Source organism: Anas platyrhynchos, chromosome 2 (genome assembly GCF_047663525.1).
Source record: "Anas platyrhynchos isolate ZD024472 breed Pekin duck chromosome 2, IASCAAS_PekinDuck_T2T, whole genome shotgun sequence".
NCBI classification, from domain to species: Eukaryota; Metazoa; Chordata; class Aves; order Anseriformes; family Anatidae; genus Anas; species Anas platyrhynchos.
In genome coordinates this window covers 101,021,480-101,039,394 of record NC_092588.1, presented here as the reverse complement: position 1 = coordinate 101,039,394, position 17,915 = coordinate 101,021,480, and the positions used below count along the sequence as shown (strand labels likewise).

Sequence of the window (17,915 nt, the reverse complement as noted above, 5' to 3'; positions counted from 1 at the left end):
GAAATGCAGTGGTATCATCCATGGGCATTTAGAAGAAAAGCTAAAAATAAATTTAGAAAATAACCCAAGTATTGGGGTGTGTGTGTCTCTGTGTGTGTCTCTAAAAAACCGAGACTCCAATCCTGATCTAAACCAGACTGTTTCTTTCCTTCCCCCCTCCTCCGTGTCTCACTCTCTTATTTAAAGAGAACTGGAAGGGAAAAGACGCCATCAGTCTCTGAGTCTGTAAACCTTTCCCCTCCCTAATATCCGAGACAAGACTTAAAGAAGAACCAGTCTGGAATAGAACATGAAAAACCTTCTGAAAAATGACTAGAGGCCTAATGCTGTCACTGTCCCATGTTTATTTTTCTTTCTTTGATGTCTGATGTCAAAGAGAAAATAATGTCATCTGCTGGAAACTCAAACATGTTTGCATTTTGAGGTAATTAGAATTAATGTTGGAGGGCAAAACTAACACCGCGCCACTCTAGTCTTTCCCATGTGAGGAAAACATTCCGTAATGACTTACATTTAATCTGGGAGCTGGCAGTCAGTCAGCAGCAGCCCGGATTCAGGCAACAGGGTAATGTTACAAAAACCTTTTCTGAAATAAAAAATAAAATAAAATAAAATAAAATAAAATAAAATAAAATAAAATAAAATAAAATAAAATAAAATAAAATAAAATAAAATAAAATAAAATAAATAAAATATTTTTCTGAAATATAATAATAATAATAATAATAATAACAACAACAACAACAACAACAACTATCTATATATGCCCTGGTTTGTAAATGCCAGCAGGGGCCTGCAGCCTGGCTGTTGATCCAGCCCCCAAAGGGTGCAATTCTGCTGAAAACGAGCGGCTGACAAGGGTGTAAATCAGGGAGTTATGGCAGCACTGGTTCAAGACCACCACTGCTTCCTAAGTACTCAGCACCCACAATTGCCACCAGATTTTCTGAAGAGCTTGAGCCCCCATTCAGATCTAAACAAGGGCCAGACTTTTGTAAGTGCTTAGCACGCAGCCTCTTCCCACTGTGACATTAATGGCAACATGCTGAGCCCTTTCGGAAAACGGGTCATACATGTTTGTTTTGGACTGGATCTTGTCACCCTTATACATGTTGAGTAGCATCATACTCAGTGAAGAGTCTTACTTAGCAGTGCCTCTCTGTGTGAGTGGTGTTGTGGAAGGACTTCTTCTTAAAAGACAAACGCAAGCTGTGTTGCTCAATAATACCATGCTGTTCAGGGCTGAGATATTATGGTTATTACTGAACTCTGAAAACCTGGGCTGAACATAACCAAGCTGAACTGAGTAGGTATGGGTTGAAGTTTGGCTCCCGAGAAACTGGGTTTGGTCCTCATGGGGCAAAAAGAAGAAGAAGAAGAAAAAAAAGGTTATTTCTGGACTGAGGAGTTTCATTTGAATTACTCAGCCGTCTTCAGGGGTTAAAAATAGAAAAGAAACCTTTTCCAGTTCAAAGAAAATAAATAGCTACACTTATCTGTGTGGGTAATTAAAAACAGCTGAACTCCAAGAGCCGAAACCTTCCACACAGCTAGTCCTCAGTGAGGAGCAGCTTCCTAGCAACATTTGACATACTAGAAAATAATGGCATTGTTAAAGATTGCTCTGGGGTAAGTGCAATGCTGTGTGCTGCTACACTCAAAGGCAGGTTACTGGCGATAGAGGCCCACAGTGCCTCTGTTGACCTCAACTGTAGCTAGGAGCAGAATAAACGAGGCATTTTCCCTTCTGCAACTGTGCAGAGGCATGTGCCCCGGCCCTTGCCATTGCATGGCCGTTGTCACCATCAGGATGACTGCAGCGTGGTTAACGCACTCATGTGACTGGGCTTGTGCTGCTGTTCTACCTCATGGGTTCCCCGAGACCCGCGGGGACGTCACTGGTTCAGCGCACTGGTTCTGTCATGCACCGTCATCGAGTTCCTCGTTTTCTGCCTTCCTTCACCAGATGGTGTGGTCTGACCGGTCACGCGGTCCGTCGGAGGCACATGAAGCAGAAGTGATGCAGGGTGCTTTCCGCTGGCTGGTCAGAGTCCAGCTCGGTGAGTTTCAGCAGAAGGATGGGACGGGCAGAGAGGAAGAGACAGAGGAGACATTCCCACAGTGAAACTCTGCTTGGCTTTCTGTGGTCACGTCACAGTTCTCCTCATCCCCTCAGACCTCAACTGATTGCCACTTGACAGCCAGAAATCATCTGCAAAGGCAGCAGATCAGCTGGAGGAATCAGCAATGTCTTTCCACACAAAGGACAATGTTTTAAAGGCCTTTCTTCTTCATGTTTCATCCAAGAAGCCTATAGGAAAATGAAATCCCAAACTTTGACTATTATCCAGATCATCAGTCTTTTTAAGCCTGCAAAGCTGAAAGTAGATACCTCATATATTTGCAACATATTTTCTTTATTTAGCCATGGCCAAAAAAGAGTAAAACAATAGCATACTATCCTCTTTAAATTTATATTGGCCCATACAGACAACTCCAAAGACAATTTCCCTAATCTGTGACTGCCTCCCAGGCCTGGACTCTTCCAGGCTGTTTCCCATGTTGACAAGACAAAAGCATCTCTAACAACTGTGCAAGGCATATTCCTGCAAATGTCAAGGCCATACAAATTCCTGGGCCCTGAGTGCTGCCTACACATCAGATGTACTCCAGCCACAGCCAAGCAGGAGGCTAGAGGAGGGCCATGGGATGGCTTTCTTGCTGTTTTCTTCAGCCCCAGCCTTCCCTGCTGCTTCCCATCTTCCCTACTGTTCACCTTCCCCCATTTTGCTCCCCATCTTTCTGAAAAATACCATTTTCCTCCCTATCTTTCTGAATAATACAATTTTTCCTTTCCAATCTTCCAGGCTAGTGACCTGCTTAATACACAGCTACGGGAGGAGCCAAGTTGCTGATCAGGGGATGAAGGGGAAGCATGTGTACACCTTGAACCCAGCAAGGAGCACTTCTACAAGAGCATTTGCCCACTGACTCCAGCCACACATTTTCTGGCAAAGCTGATGACTAGTGGTGGGAAATGGATTGGCAGCAAGCAAGTTCTCACACAGAGGAAAGACAGCACAGGTCCACATTCCCTGGTCTTTTTCTATCTAAATAAAATAAAATAAAATAAAATAAAATAAAATAAAATAAAATAAAATAAAATAAAATAAAATAAAATAAAATAAAATAAAATAAAATAAAATAAAATAAATCCCTCTTCTTTCTTCTTTTCTAAGAGCAGTGCTGCTATCACAGCCTGCCTGCTGCTCACTGCTCCTCCCTCCCTACTTGTTGCCTCCTCATTTCCTCCATTGCTTCTCACCTTTGTTTCCTCCCTGCTATTCCTCATGCTTTTGCTTCCCTGGGCTCCACTTCATTTGCAGCAGCCGGGTTCTGCACAGCAAGGGTACTGTGAGATTAACCAGGTTTGGAAAGTTTGCCTTTGCTGTGCACACATGCTCTGTTTTCTTCCCTCCACTCCCATTGAAGATAAATGTGTCCAAAACTGCTGTGAACTCCTCAGAAAAGAGCTGGCACAAAGCTCCCCAGCCAGAGCAGTGCCATGCCTTTGTCTTGCATAGGAACCCGCACACAGCTTACAACAAACAGAATGGCAACTGCTAATAGAAATAAAAAAAAAAAGTCTCCCCACACAATATGCTAGCACTTTAAAGAAAAAACAAAAACCAAAAAAAAAAAGAAAAAGAGAGAGAAAAAAAAAGATATCACACAAATTACAAGTCTTTCATTGCTTAATGTAGATATATTGTACCCAAAACTCGTTTCACTTCATTTGGTGTGAAGCTGTGGTAAGCCTATTAAAGCTGAAGGAGCTGCATCTGCCTCGAACTGGCGCAAGCCAGATCACGATCAGATCCATTACATCTATTGCTATAATATCATCACCTCCCATATGGTGCCACAACCAGTCCGTATGCTGAACTGAGCACTGCCTAAAATCTGCTCATCCCAAAAGCCTCATTGCTCTTACCCTCTGTTACACCAAGAGAAGATTCCACCACCACCACTCCATACCCAAAGGCACGAACATTGCTACAAAACTGTTTAGAAGTTCAAGTGTGTTACAGAGAATTCATCACTCATCCTCTACTACTGAACACAGGTGCTCAGACCTGCTCTCTGGCAACAAGCAGAGCTAAATTTCCTTAGCTGAGTCTGTGTGGGCTTGGCCCTTTGTAAACTGTACTCTGCAAAGCAGGTCCATCCTCTGTTGCTAATACATTCCTCCCTCTCCTGAAGATTAATGTGAATTTTAAACCTTTGAAGCAAAAGATTTCTTCCTGTGATCTTCTCTTGCAAATAGACACCATGTGGACTTTCCAGTGCTGGTAAATAACAGTTACATCTAATTGCTTTAAAAATGTATCTGTGCAGGTATTCCACCTATTTCACACTTCATGTGAAATGAGTATTCTGGGATCCCGCTGCTTTACTGAAGATGTATTTCTTCCAAGTTCCTCCAGCCTTAGAGTCTTCAGTCCTTATAATCTCTGCAAAGGGAGCACAAACAACAAAGGACCAACACACAAATACATTTATCTGCTCCCAAACCCTCTTTCTCTGGCACTCAACTGACATATGTGGTTTCCAACAAGCAGCATTTATCATTTCAGACTTATCCTCATGTCCTGTCCTATTTTTATCTACTGCCACGGAGCACCTCATTTCCAAACTAAACCTCACCTTGTAATCATTATATGCAAATTTCCTTGGGTGAAATATTTTGTTTGTAGGTTAGTCTCACATAGTGAGCTGCAGCAGATTTATGCTCTTTTCTTCTTAGCACCCATTATAACTGACCTTTCATTTCTCCTTCACTTTGCTTTCCAGATGAGAACTCACCTGACCGTCAGGTGAAATTTCTGATCTAAGAAGAGAGGGATTTCCTGCTGTTTTCTTACGCTTTTTGCTCCACTGGAATTTCCTCATATTTATTCTAGCCAAGTTCCCCACTTTTAAAACATCAAATCTAAATTGGCAATGATCAATATCATCCAGAAGAGTATGTACACTCACTATCTGTATTAACTCCTGCTTTTTCCTTAGGGGTAAACTGAACCTCCCCCAAACTATGCATCAAAAAGAGAGGCTTTAAATAGCAGTCATCTGTGGTATTAATCAAGTTTCTTCTTAAAACCATCCCAGATGTGCCACTCAACCAGCTTATACTGGTTTCTGTAAGAACACCCACTGTTATTATTGTACCAACAGATTTTGCAACTTCCTTAATTTCTTTTAACACATGAAGGTCTTGAGCTAAGATCTTTTGCAGCAATGAGGGTGTGCTAACAGCAGAGGGTTGCATAAATCTGTGCAGCAGGCCAGTGGACAGTGAGGGCTGTAGGTACAGTGTGAATGAGGGCAGGGTTTCTTTAAATACTTTGCAAGCCCTGTAATGTAGCTGATGGTTTTCTTCAGTCTGAAAGCTACTGGAAGCTAGACAGATGAGCAGCAGGATGTGAGCTTGGCCTTACACAGCTACATATGCACGTGAACACGGACTGCGTGAACCCAGAGCACTTGCCTGATTTTTTTTTGTTTTGTTTTGTTGTATTTTTTATTTTGTTGTTGTTGTTTGAGGGACGGGGAGTGTGTCAGGAAACCTGTCAGAAAAGGCAAGCAGATGGGCAGGGATCCACAGCCACTTCATACCAAAGCAGTGCAGAAAAATGGCGTTTGGCAGAGGATGAGGATCCTATAAAAGAGCTCTCCGTCTGGGCCTGAGACTCTTGGGACATTCTGAGCATTTTTTGTTCCACCACCCTCAGGCAGTGGGAAATTACTACCTCTTGTGTGAGCGGAGAGAAAACAACTAGATGGTCCCATTTTAGCATACAGGAGGTAGATGGGTCACCCTGCCGAAGGGCTGCCCTTTATTTATGTTAACAGGCAGGTATTTCCACTCTGGCCATGCTCTGGGGATTCACGGCCTGCTCAGCTGCTACCCTGCATGACCCAAGGAGAATTATGGCAGCACTTCCCTTCATTACAGGTCCCCACATTTATCCCCTGGGTCCCTTGATGAAAGCAGACCCCAGGCTGCTGTCTGTAAGACGACCTGATTCTCCCTGTACGTGGAAGTCCAGCTTTATATTATCATATGTTCTAGGTCTGTTTTGTTTTTTTATTGGATTTGCCACTCTGAAAATTAGAGATTAACCCACTGAAATCGAAGTGGTAAAAGCAAAACCTGAGGAAGGCCCAGCAAAATGACAGCATACTTAGCTGGAAAGCACTCATACTGCAGGCCTTTTTCAGTCATACCCCTTATTACAAACATCATACTCAGCCCTGTGACACTAGAGAAATCCAATAACATTTTCTCATGCAATGGAAACATTTTTGTATAGACTTACTTTTTATTTGGGAACTGGCTATCTGTTACAACCAGCAATTCAAATCTAAGCAATGGAGTAATATTTCAAAAATGATTAGAGCAAAACAAATAATCACATGAATGGTATTATTTTGCAAAACATGCGAGCCTCGGTAATTTGTGGGTTTTGGTCCCTGGTGCTAAAATTGTGCTATGTCTTTAATCAAGCTAATTATGCAAAACTCTCTGAAGGTCACAAAAGGTTCAGGAGGAGGCTTTTTGATGCTGAAACACAGACCAAACACCCATAGTACATTGATCTGATTAGAAACGAAACTCTGTTTTCTTCAGACACATACTGGCTTGAGAGGCCAGTGTGACATGCCAGCATTTATACCTTGTGTACCCTCAGACTGCTTTGCACACCTCTGCAAAAATGAAGTTTCCCCGCCTGCTCTCTAACAGGGATATGGAAATGAGCCTTCTCTTTCCATCACTGTGCCCTCTAAAAACATTACATGAGACTTACAGCATTTATTTATTTTTTGGCAGGCGGCCAGAAGAAAGAAAAAAAAAAATCCTCTTTCAAAAATACCCCTCCCTGTGAATTGGATTATGTTGTAATCCATTCTGGATCTACCCCAGGCCTGCTTGCCTTCTGGGGTAAAATGACAAGGTTTTGGACAGGCTGCAGGGCTGGGCGGAGGGGGTGGACCACCAGGAGTCTATGATACAGCCCACGTTTCTCTCCCACCCCCTCATTTTACAGCCAAGAGGAAAAAACCTGTACACAGAGTGGGCTTTGTCCATCTGCAAAACACACGATCACCCAGGTTGCTGCCGCTCATGAGGTCATGCTGAGGGACAGTGGTGTGGGGCGATGTGGAGGCACTCGTGCCCCACCAGCACTGCTCGGGCTGCCGGCCCATGGTGCGAGGCATCACTGCCCTACCCCACGGCTGCAGCTCTGCAGGGGCTCCTACCCTTGTGCCACCACCGATGCTGTTTAGCTGATAGTTTCCGCGGCTTTTCCCCTGCAAACTGCCACTCTCCTTTATTTCCTTTTTCTTCCTGAGTGGTCTCCACGGCCACTCGCCTCCATCTGACTTTGTGGTGAGCGGGGGATTGCTGGTGTTCTGGAAACCCGATCGCCGCGTCTCTGGCTGCAGTGTAGGGACCAGACCTCTCTTCAACTTAAATTGAGGGCAACTCGATGACAAACTGAAGGGACTTCAGAGAGGGGAAAAAATGATCCAAGGCTTAGATGTGGGCTGAAGGAAAACGAAGGGAATGGGCTTTGCAAATATCTTGGCTGGATGATATCTAATTGGGGTATGATAATTCCCCATAAGTCTTAGGAGGATATAAACACTTAAAAGGCAAAGGAATTGATTAGGACCGGAGAAGGGGGTATAAGTGGAATTAATGAGATGAAACTGAGAGCAGGAAAATTTATGCTTTACAGCAACATCTCCTATTAACGAGATCTACTACAGTGTGGGGTAGGATTCCAAGGAGAAGCAATGGAAACCTTGTTGCTTAAACTGTTTCAGAGAAGACTGGACAAAACACTCAGGAACACACGGTAGGGAACAATTCCACAGTGACAGGAGGATGGAAAAGATGATCTAATAGTAGCTGTTTCCATTTCTAATTCATATGGTGACTTTATATTAGAGGGTCTTTTTTTTTTTTTTTTTTTTTTTTTTTTATTTCAAGCGGACATCCAGTCATCAGTAAAAGATTCCTTCTGGTATTCCATAACAGTCCTATATTTTCCTGCTTCCCAAATCCTGTCTATTACACATATACACAATAGACCCAATGATTTATAGCAGAAACGTCATCCTCCATTCATCCTATTTTGCTGAGTTACTGCAGGGTCTCTGAACAGTGGTTATCTTGTGTGCTGTATGAGCTAAAACATAGCAGCACAGCACAGCAAATTCAGTCAGATGATTCAATACAAATTTCCTGGCTTTGAAAAGTCAAATTTTCAGTCTCATTTGAAAACTATGTCTTTTTCCTATTACCTTTTTTTCACATACACAAGCAGTTTAATAGAATAACACTTAGAAAATCTTTGAAAATAGAGCCTTAGTAGGAGAAAGGCAGAGCCAGGCATTATTCAGTACACAGAGAAAAAAGCAGTTTCTCTGTACTGGAAAAAATCACCACAAGAAAAAGGGAATTTTTGCTGAAGACACATTTACTCCTCTACCATTGACTTTGTAATACATGCTCTTCCAAATGGCATGGACTCTGTTTTTTTTTATTGGTTTACATCCTATACATGAAAGTGGCACACTCTCATTTCAGAAAGAGGAAGCAATAAAGGTTCCCTTAATGTTTACCCTAATAACCCGAGTGATAGCACAGATAGCCTGGGGAGGTCACTGAAGCTGAGTTGCCTGCTAGGAATGGTGTAGATAAAGCCCATCCTGCTTTAGGTGACGGTAGAATAGATGCTTGCTCAAGCTCCTTTCCAGTCATATATATATGATTTTTTTCTTTTAACAGTATCTTCCATCGGTCTATCTACAAGTTTTCCAGACATCTTTCTGCTAACATTTGTGCAGATGCATGTAGGTCAGCTAAATCCAAACATCGGTAGAGCCTAAGGTCAAAACAGATTGTTGAGCTTATCTTGTCCAGTGTTTCTGAACATTTTCCCAACCGTGATCTCATATTACAACAGAACAGAATAATAGGCCCCTTTCCATCTTCTTGCCTGTAAAGAAGGAGCAGCTGAAATCCCATTGGACATCCCAAGACCAGAAGATTGAGAATGAAGGCTGTAGGTCAGCCCCCTAGCAGAGCTGTGTACACCAGCTCCCAGTGCAGATGGGCGCACAGCTGCACGACTGAAGTGTGCAAATGGCAATATGCACAGGCAGGACACAAAGCATGTAAAGAAAGGGACTCAAGGTCTGCTGTCTTCCACATACCAAATTAATTGTTGGTAGAAGGTGACTGATTTTTGTAGACTCTTCCTAATGTGTACTAACGCTGTTCAGAGAGTCATGCTAGCGTATACCACAGCTAACGCTGACTTCATTAGAACTCTCTGGTCAATGAAAGCAATTGTGTGTTGTCTAGTGGTTGGACTGGAAGACAGGAAAAGATTTGATTCAATACTAGCTGTGCTCCTGACTCATAGCTTACCCTCCAAGCAAGTCATTTGACCTTTCTGTAGTTCAGTCAATCTGGCTGGAAAATTGTGCGGGAAGAAGGGAAAAGCAGTATTCTTGCTGAAAACCACAGACGGAATCTGAGCTGAGTTTTCCTAGGTTAAAAAAGAAAGAGACAATATCAGAACGTGAGTCAGATTCCGAACCTCCCTGGCCTTTTCCACTCAGGACGTCTGGTAGTATCATCATTATCATAGCAGAAAATCATTTACTTCAAGTCTTGCTTCTAGCTCAGAAACCAAAAGGAAATACTCGGTACTTGTGCCAGGTACACTCAGCTCCTGAATAGATTGAAGGACTATCTGAACAGATTTAATAACTTTGGACTTCTCTACATGGATCATATTTAAAGGGTATAAATAACCAGAGCAAAAACTGGAACAGAGATGGATTTATATTAATAATATTTTTTTAAAAAATTTTTCTGATGGGAAAATGGAAAAAAGTAGGGACTTAAAAATACCTTTTTTTTTTTTTTTCTTTTTCTTTTTTTTTCCCCTCTGTTATGCTTTCTGTCAGATTTTGTACTATAGAGACCTAAAGAACATTTTCTGGCAAAATACCAAGCTAAATACAACATGGTGTAAGTTCCTAATAATGGAAAGAAAGTTGTGGTGGGAAAGTGTCTAGAGCAGATTTTGTAGACAGAAGGTCCCTGAATTGGCTGCAAAAACAATTTCTTTTTCAGAATGTCTTCCTCATTTTGAAAATATAAATAGCTCTAATTAAGTGCCCCAACCTTTTTCTTTTAGTATGAGTAGGAAGTGGAGCTGTAAAAGATTGATTTTGGCCAGTACTGCCATAAAGTGGTGAAAACAATAACGACCTGTAAGGGAAACTGAAATTCAATGGGGGCTGGATTTGTGGTTCTGAATATCTTGAAAATGTCTCTGTTTTTGTGAGAAACCTCTTCTGGACCCATGAAATCAGACCCCCTCTGGATTTCAGGAACGTTTGAAGTGGAGCAAAAGGACCTCACCCTGACAGATGACTAACGTGGAGAGCTACCATATGAATGGTACTATTGACGACACATCCATGCATACAGCTCTGCTGGATGTACCTCTGCACAGCGGGTTTTGGGGGGGGGGGGGAGAGGCAAAACCCACAAGCACTCTGCAGTGAGGGGATCACATGCAAAATGCTGAAGGTGAGTGAGCCTGTTGGGTTCAGGTGCCGTGCATTTTTGTTTCAGCCCTTAATGAAAACAGAATCTGCTTTCAGTTTGATACCAGGTGAAATATTGTGATGCTTTGATCTGATGGTAGAAATATCTCTAGAAATGAGGCTTTAATATTGTAGCCATCACACTGCTGACTATTTATCAAGGGGTCTACAAAAGACCTGCCGTATGAAAAATGTTTATAAATTTTCACAGATCTAAATGTTCTGCTTAAGTCTTCTGAACTTCTCTTCAGAAGTCTTGAGAAGTAATTAGCTCTCTCTCATCCTAGGTAGAGGGATTATCAGAGATTTTAGGTTAATATGACCCAGCAACTATAATGACAGCATTGCATAATGGGAGATATTAGCAGGGAGGAGCTGGAACATGGAAATGGGTTTTCTCCATCAGATTTTTTATTGTTACAAAATGTGATACAGATAGGAACATTTTTATGAGTCCCAGGGATACCACTTCTCCATCAACATCATTTGAAGACAACAAGTCTCTCAATTTTATTTTCAATTACGTGGTAAAACATGATCAAGAGGCTCCTTGTGGGCTCCTGTGAATTAATCACAATCACTGAACTGTTGCATTAAAAGACATAGAGGACCTAATGGACAATAGAGGTCTGGCAAGGTTTCACAGTAAACAAATCTGAAGTGAAACTTAAGTCTTCTTTGAACTCAGACCTGACCTTGACCTAAGCAGGATTTACATCCAGAAAGTACTCTCTTGGCTTATACACATGAAGTCAGAACTGCACTGCTGGACGTGAAACACTGTGAACTCTGATGCTCTGGAGTAGACCCATGCATCTGTATCACCTGGAAAGTTAAAAATATTTGGACATAGAATTTGATAGGAGTTGTTAACATTGTGGTCATGTCTCATCTGTTAGAGTTCTGAAGAGTTTTAAAAGTTTTGCTTTCAATCTGTGCAGACACTTCATTTTTAAAATTCCCCTCTGTTACTTCTTGTGTGTAGAAGAAAATTTATTTCCCAAATGCTTATTTTTTCTCCTATGATGCAATTGGAGTGGATATATTGTCTCTTTCTCACATGCTTCTATACTGTTAATGCATTACTTTGTGCATTCAGATTATAGTGACATTGTAATTTCAAGGAATTTACAATTTGGTCATAAAATACAAGTGTACCGTGACCACACAACAGGAATAACATTCATGATATAATCCTAAATTTTCTTATTTCCTTCAATCTTATTTATACAGTAATACTGCAAAAATTACCTTACATTGCAACAAGTAAAAGCAACTGAGCCAAGTCCAAAGGGACAGATGCAACAAACAATTTTTCTTTTTTCCCTTGTGTTGAGCTGGTCAAATGCAAGCCAGCTGCACACTAGAGACAACGTATGCATGGCAATTATGTGTGAGCTAAATATGCCCTGATTTCTCCATGAGAAGATACCTTCAGAATAAATAAATCTACTCACACATATGGGGATTTTGCCTTGCTCTCATCTTGAAGGCCAAACATTTAAATGGAGAATTTGCCTTTGGGAGATGGAATAGCCAGGTTAACTTTCATTTTAGCTTAGATGCTCCAGCATCATAATAGTGCTGGCTAAACCACAGGGCAATTAGAAAGGCCCTAAGATGGCCTGTGGGATGCCAAATCTGGTGTCAAACTGTTCTCTGATACACACCTTATACAATAATATGGTGGTTGTTTTCTTCATCTACAGAAGTCTGGAAGAGTTGCGACTTGTTTTTTGCACTTTCCCTTTTTCCAGTTCTCTCTGTGAAAGCATTCTTACTTCTTACCCTGGTAAGATCAGGTGAAAGTTCCTGGGGAAACTTCTTTCCCACTTCTTTATCCTGGAGCTCATCAGGGCTTCTTACTGCCACAAGTTTTTCCCTTCTGTGATTTGTGTTAGTGAATCAAGCTGTCAGGTAATTCTTCTAACTCATCTTTCCAGAGGTCTGCTACAACTATGGTAATATAAGTCATGCTTCAGAACCATGGGGCCCCAAATTGTATGCTTATTTAATTAAATATATTATATACTTAGATATATAAATGAAAGCTTTTATTTTATTTGTCCTTACAATGAACAAAAAAATGGACTAGAATGAGAAAGAAACATGAAAAACATGGCAGATAAAGCAGATGGAAGTTAATTTATATGAAATTTTGTATGGAATGGAAATGCAGCTTATAGTTGTTTATGAGAATCCAGCTCCTGCTATTTGAAATTGTACATACCAATATCTTGGTATATCTAGAAAAATGCTGATTGCTCTTGGCATATTAAGTTTGACATTTTCTAAACCAGTTTATAATAAAATATAATGAATGAAGGACAATCAGATTAGAAGGCCAGTTTGCTCAAGCAAAGCATCAAAATAGCATTGATATGGTAACAGCCTGGCATCTCACAATGTGCCAGGATTAGAGCACAAGGCTGCTTCCAATTGGAAACCACAGTGGGGCAGTTCCTAGTTTCTCTTCCCTATAAACTCTTCCCTATAAAACACCCATTCCTTTCTAGATGATTCATAAGATAATGGATATTCATCCCGTAACTAATCTATCATTTAACATAGGCTTTGTGGCAGCATATGCTGCTCTAATTTGAGAATTTTACTTTGGGAAATAAAAAGAAAACAATTTTCGTGGCAAGCTCTTTTCCTTCCTTCCTTCCTTCCTTCCTTCCTTCCTTCCTTCCTTCCTTCCTTCCTTCCTTCCGTCCTTCCGTCCTTCCGTCCTTCCGTCCTTCCTTCCGTCCTTCCTTCCGTCCTTCCTTCCGTCCTTCCTCTCTCTCTCTCTCTCAAATGGCACAGTTCTGAACTACAGTTTTCACCCCAATGTCTATATACCCAGTGATGGGCATTTTATCATAAATTGTATCAACTGTCCATTTCCAGGAGGTTGACTAAAAAACACTTGAGGAATTGTGTCTCATATCCATTCCTAAAAATGATGCTATCTTCTACCATGCTGCTATTCTCAGCATTTCCTCAAATTGGAGAAATCATCCTCAGAAATCTTGCCTTGGTAAAAAGAAACAATCACATTAAATCCTGGTATCAGAGGGAAGTAATTTTATACATGACCTTGAAGGCTGGATGTGGGCAGAAGTGAAGGGGAGATTCCTAGCTTTCTACACAACCTTGTAACTATACTTGGAAGGTCCCAAGAAATCAGACTGGAAATTTGGGTTGCATTTAATCACACCACTACTGCACTGGTATTTTTAGTGACTTTTTTTTTTTTTTTGATTCTCCAAAATCCCCTGGAGAATCAATACCCTACTGAAGCCCTACAGGTAAACATAGAAGAGAGGATTTCCAGTAATGTTTCAAAAAATGTGTATGAAACAGCTGTCCAGGTGGGACATCCAAAATACCTTGTGCAATGGTACAGCATAAGATATTTGTACTGATAAATTTTAGTCATGATTAATCTCAGATCCCTGTCAATAAAAGATTTATCACGCAATGCTATGTATTTTATATTTGCCTAAGAGTCTCTCCCTTCCACTCTGACCAAAAGAAGTGAAATCAAGATTAATCAGTAAATTACTTTAACCTCGGTAGGGTTTCTCATTAATTCGTGGTTTCTCATTTCCCACATCCCCATCACTGCATAAAACTTCCCCTTTTACAGACATTTCACTGTTTACATGATAAACATACTCCCCGCATTACCCTTCTGGACTTGTATTGCTCAAGCGTGAGAGCTTCAGTACATCCCACTTCCTTACCATCCCCTTGAAACCTTGCTGATGACAGTGCTTGGTGACCACAACAGGCAGTGAGTACTAATATTGCAGTACAGAGAATTTCCCCCATCAATGAAGCATAACATTCAGTTTCTCCAGCTGTTCTCATTCCTGGAAACCTGCTGGAAAAAGCCACTGTGGAGGTAAATGGACTATCTTGGAGCAGAAGCATCACCCACATCTTAAAAGAAGTGACAGAAGAGGATGGGGCTTTTGCCCTGAGAGTGGGCTGTGGCAGCTCCTTTTGCTGCACTGCTGAGATAAAAAAGAAATACTTTAGAGTGTCAATAGTATCTCGAAGCTCACCAAAGGGGAGGCAATTCCTCTGGAGGTTTAGCTGGGACAATTGACTGCCTGCAAGCTTGTGCCTGCACGAAGAGGCTTCACGGCTAAAGCTCAACCCTGCCCTGCTATCCCTGTTTCCCTGCGTGGCTACAGCTCCACAAAATGCCACTTCACATCTGACAGGCACAGCCCTTCCTGAGAGGCAGCCTGCACCCACTGCACAGCGATAAACCCAGATTGCCATTTCTCCCATTGTCACAGGGAAATCTATCAGCAGGGTGGGTATAGGGGTATTTCTGTCTCTTTTTCTTTCTGTCTTAACAGTGTAAAATATTTCAGGCGGCAGCTTCAGAAACCAGACTTCCAGCCTACCTGATATAAGATACGGCACTTTAGAGATTATGTTTGCTTTGGAAAAATGCACTCCACCAAGACAGTTTTACTCCAGGGACTTGCTGAGGCACATATCAGTGCCAGTAATATCTCTATCCCATTAGTACTGCCTATCTAATAAACCTCACCAGCTTCATTATAGGGTTTTTAGTAGCATTCTTCCAGAATTATCTCTGCAAATCAACTGATAATAGCCAGGAGAAAAACACTAAAATTGACCAGCAACTTACATTGTACTCATCATCAGATTCAAGCTATCTGCAAAACCAGAGGCGTTTAAACTGTATTCAAAATTTACCAAGTTAATTTGTATGTTCCTCCCAATTAATTAACTAAACAGTAAGAGCCAGGATCCAGTCTCAGATCCAGGGATACCATCTGTCACAACCTGGCTCGGTCCCATCGTGTAAGGTCACCAGTCTGCTGTGAGTGGGCTCCACCCATGGTGTCCCACCTGCTTCCAACCCAGCCATTTCCGAGGCAAATGGCCTCTCCTTGTGCTTCTCATGGCCCTGGGGCACCTCTGACCCCTCTCTGGAGAGGTGAAACCCTGCAGGGCATCCAGCCCTGCCATGCTGCCTGAGGCTCACACACACTCCTGGGAACTTCAGCTGGGATTTCAGGGGAGCAGTTCCACACTTCAAACTTAACTCCCCCACCAGGACAATGTGATGGAACAAGGACCAGTGTTTCAGCAGAAGAATGTCTGAACCACAGACACGGGTACTCTTGAAAGGAATTGAAAATCACAGCCTTTCTGAAATAGGGTGGAGTCCTTGCTTAGTCACCCCTTCTGTGAACGTAGAGGCTGGGGTGAGCCCATCCTTGTTTTCACACACTCAGGCAGGACTCAGGCATACTCAGCTGCTCTCCTTTGCAGCATCCCCACCGCTGTTTTCTCCCTGCTTTTCTTTGTAAAAAGAAAACATCCCATGGGAACGGCCAGTACCTAGAGTATACTCGGTACCTACCAATACTTGGTGTTCTGAGTCCTAAATTAGCATCTTGATGGCTTCCTATAGCTAGTGCCTGGAAAAGTCACTGAGAACATTTCTGAGGCAGGGCCAACCCAGTAAGCTGGCTTGACGATGTCTACTTATGTGTCTGGGAAGATACAAGATAGAGCCATGCTCTTGGCCCCAAATGTGTGCTAGGTTCTTGAGAAGGTTCACCACTGGGGCACCACCCTGTGGTGTAATGTCACCAAGCCACTGTAGATAAGGATCCCTCTTCCCAGCTGCAAAGCATTGATTAAAGGTTGGCGGAGTGAAGCCCCAGCATTACGGAGCACTAAAGGAAGATCTGACTTTGATTTCACTGGAGTCAGAGCTACAGTCATGGGCTGCAAATGATACAGGGCTGTGTGTACAGATAAATGGGTTTTCTGGATTGTCCTCAGGGCGCTTAGTGCCTTGTAAGATCAGGACACAGATGCTCATGTGGCTTTTGACATCTCCTGAATTACTGTAGTTCTGAAACCTCATTGCAGTTAACTTGATGGAAGTGTTCTAGAAAAAAAACAAAGTAACTATCAAGAGACAAAAGAATGATTTGTGATAAGAAATTAAGAGCAAGTGGCTCACCTACCCACAGAATAATATATTCTTTAGAGGAAAGCAGTCATCTACCTTTTAAATTGTGTAGAATTTAAACATACTTCTGTAAGATGTGTTTGAAAATGGTGTTGAAATGGATATGTTATCAATGTTACATGTGAAAACTATATTTTACAGTGCGTGTTTTTACCAGGTCACCTAAAAACACATAGCCCGTAAGTGTAATCAATAATTAGATCAATATAATCAATATAATCAATAATAAGTGCAAACAATAATTAGAGGTGCAGGTGTACGTGTATGGGCACATGTATTTTTAGTAATAAATTTGAAAAGTGCAAATAACATCTACGAAAAGGAACATTTAGGAGGGATCAAGGAATAGTGAAGGGATTCAAACTCTCTTTAAAGTTAAGAAAATATTTTTTTATCAGTGTACTCTAAATCTGATGGTATAAAGATGGAAGATACAAACTTACCTAGAGAAACTGCATATATTTTTGCCCACACCTACTGAAGAGTAAATGAAATCACAAAATAAATTAAAAATAATTAGGAACTTCAGGTGCCTCCACTTTGCCAAATTTTATTCACTGTAACAGCACCTAGACTTCTGTAGGTAAGTTGTTGAGCCACACAGATAGGTCCTTATAGGGTCTGGTCTGAAGTCAAGCACCTAAAACACACAGTTGGAAATGTTAGATGAAGAAACAGATGTGTGAATTATCTAATTTCCATTGATGTAAATGGGAGTTAAACGCCTAAAGAAGGAATGATCTGCCTCTTTGCTGCAGCCTTGTATTTTAATGGATTCTGCAGAGATTTAAAACTTGCGCCAAAGATTTACAGCTAACAGTATTTTTCACCCAAAATCCCGAACAACTGATGAATAAATAAAAGCCTCTATTGTCATTCAGCATGATACTTCTTTTTTTTCAGCAGTATAATGCTTTTACACTTTCCAAAGGTAGAGCCTAAGCTATAGGATGTTTCTCTCATCTGCTACCTGGGGGAGAGCCGTGTGCGCAGCGTCATGTTTTAATTGAGGCAAGGCTTGGGATTATGCTGACAGGCACAGCATGGTGGAGGGAAGGGGCTGAGCAGTAAAAGTCCATGTGGATCCTTTCTCGGTCTAGACAGGATTTGCTTTTAGGGCCAGAATAAAACTCAGATCAGAAATGAGGCTATCCTTCATCAGCCCACCGTGGATCTGAATATATTTCTACTTGGGATT

General features: G+C 41.6%; 1 long non-coding RNA gene across 6 annotated transcripts in view; it reads right to left on the bottom strand.

Annotated features, from left to right (window-relative positions):
- The window catches only part of LOC106015519 (uncharacterized), a 302,586-nt gene that overhangs the window by 24,999 nt on the left and 259,672 nt on the right, over window positions 1-17,915 (bottom strand). For 4 of the 6 annotated variants that reach the window (XR_011806842.1, XR_011806844.1, XR_011806839.1 and 1 more), the window contains 3 exons: window positions 3,326-17,357; window positions 1,866-2,311; window positions 512-586 (listed from right to left, as the gene is read on the bottom strand). This is a non-coding gene — a long non-coding RNA (uncharacterized lncRNA). The remainder of the gene's footprint in view (window positions 1-511; window positions 587-1,865; window positions 2,312-3,325; window positions 17,358-17,915) is intronic. The other 2 variants (XR_011806841.1, XR_011806840.1) reach the window with 2 other exon arrangements.